This window comes from Octodon degus, unplaced genomic scaffold (assembly GCF_000260255.1).
Source record: "Octodon degus isolate 3935 unplaced genomic scaffold, OctDeg1.0 scaffold00024, whole genome shotgun sequence".
NCBI lineage: Eukaryota > Metazoa > Chordata > Mammalia > Rodentia > Octodontidae > Octodon > Octodon degus.
In genome coordinates this window covers 3,620,760-3,623,172 of record NW_004524600.1, presented here as the reverse complement: position 1 = coordinate 3,623,172, position 2,413 = coordinate 3,620,760, and the positions used below count along the sequence as shown (strand labels likewise).

The 2,413-nt window shown below is 42.6% G+C and overlaps 1 pseudogene; it reads right to left on the bottom strand.

Moving 5' to 3' along the window:
* LOC101570621 overlaps window positions 1-2,413 on the bottom strand; it is a 107,003-nt pseudogene that overhangs the window by 102,355 nt on the left and 2,235 nt on the right.

Sequence of the window (2,413 nt, the reverse complement as noted above, 5' to 3'; positions counted from 1 at the left end):
GACAGATCTCTATTCAATTTCCGAGATTGTGCCCTTTGTCAGAGTTGCCTACAGACACAGTGCCGGTGTGTTCTAATTTTGCAGAATTACCTTCCCTGGTTAGAACCCAATCCCCTCACCCCAGGGTCTGCACAAATCCTTTCCTACCAACACCCTTCCCCCTTTCTCTCAAGCTGTTCATCCTCCCTGGGCATGGCTGTGATTTGGGGCATCTAAGGAATTAACCATTTTTCCAGCAAGGTCTCATCTGTGTTTAACTGCAGGTGAATGTCTCGACCCCCTTTTAAGCTGGCTCCTCTCCCTGCGCACTTTTGACTCACCTTCTCTTCAAGGGGACGGCTCCTTGGGAGGGACCCTGTGCCAGGCTCCCCGCTAGCTTGACTAGGGCACTGGGGCCAATTAGCACGTGGGAGCAGAGCCTCTGCTTTGGGACCAGCGCTGCGATGAAGCTTCTAGTCCTCTCCACAGAGCTAGGAATGCTCCACAGGGCTCTGCAGCTCACACCTGAGGCTTTTAAAAGGGCATAAAGATTAACTAACTGCTGTACTGGGGATGAATTACCCACTAATGATAGGCACCCAGGTGTGCAGCGCAAACTGCAGAAACTGGGCCAGCAGCAGAGGAGGGTGGGCACCCTGGTGCAGTGTTGTGCCCAGAGAAGCTCATGTGTCGGAGGGGCTTGCAGTCCCCAGCTTTCTGCTGTATTCTGGGACCCATGTGCAGGGACCAGGGATTGTACCTGCCTCCTCCTTTCCCTGGCTTGAGGCCTAAGGGTTATTGTACCAGAGTATTTTTATAATCACTATTATAATTTTTAATAGGAAACTGAGAGAGAACTTTGGCAAATGAGAAGGTGACCAAGAGATCTGAGGAGAGGCTAGAGAGGGAAAAGGAGGAAAAAGGTATGAAAAAGAATTGAGATGTTTCATGCATGTACCAACTCCCCACACTGAAAGCAACCACTATGTACCACAACATGCAGTAGTAAAAGGACATAAAAGCATATTCTTTTTCCTCTGCCTTGCTTTGCCACATTTTCTTTTTTCTTTCACTAATCCCTGGACAGAGCTTGGTGCCCCTTACTAATCCTGGGTTTTAAAAATATCTCCCTTGACTTCCAGGATTGAAATGGTAAGAGCTAGAGTCTCACATGGCTTTTGTTTCAGCAGCTATTTTTATTTATTTATTTATTTTTGCTTTTTTATTTTTTTAAAGAGCATCAGAAAGTTCCTGCATCTAAGACACTGTAAGATAGTGCATTGGCAAATTTCTAATCATTTTTGTCTAGTTGGAAAAAAAAATTGAAGCCTACCTTTGCAATAAGAAATCCCCATCCCCCTCTTTAAAAAAGTACTTGATGGCCAATAACATCCCATATTAATAGAGCAGTAATTGCTACGTTGCATGCCGCGTAGGTTTCCCTCTGCAACCTCAATTGCATTCGGAGACTGTGGTGGGGGCTTCATAGCAACTAATGTGCTGTTCCAGCAAGCATTGCTTCACCTCTAATCTTTTTATTGACCCTTTAAGTGGAATTTGTGCTCCTCTGGGTAGAAGCTAGGCTTTGAGATTGAGTTCCATGGTTTCGTTTGGTTCTTTAGTGAAGACTCTAAAATCCTGAATTGCATCAGGAGATGCATTTGTTGGTTTGGGTTTCAGATGAAAGCATGAAATCTCACTGACTTGCTGAACATTGTGGTTTTGAATTAGGGCTTTGGAGACGAAACTGTGAAACCTCCCAAGCCAAAGCTCTTAACAGAAATCACCAGCCATGATTTGCATATTGGCCTTGCTGCAAGTCTTAGCAGTGCTTATGATGTCTTAGGAATAAGAATATTTTCTGATATTTGACTAAAAGCTCACTTGCTGTTTCTGGAATCTGTTGCCTCAGACAATTTAGGTACCTGGGCTTTTTGGACAGGATTACCTTCTACACTGAAAGGCTGGGCTTCCCCAGACTAAATAAATGAGGTGTTGCCCTCTGTTTAAAAAAAAAAAAAAACAACAACATGAAAGCTCCTAGGTGGCGGCAATATAAAGAGGAAATGCAAATAATGCAAACACTTGGGGCTTTCCTTTTATTTTCTTTTTCTCTTTTAAACTGTTTTGGAGACCTCAACATATACTTCATTGCTTAGCCAGTTAGATTAGTTTTTATTAGTGATGGTGGCAATGTAAACTTGAATTTATCATTTACCGTAGGTTTGACTGACCCAGTCATGGCCAGGACAAAAAATCTTTTATTTTCTTTTTCATAATTTTATTGAGAAACAAATAGCAATGAGACATTTTCAAATCAAGTTGGTAGGACAGTTCCAATAATTAACACATTGCATACATTCTTCCTAGTGGTTATTTGCTGTAAAAGATGCAGACATGATATCCTATTTACAAACACTATTAGAACAAATCC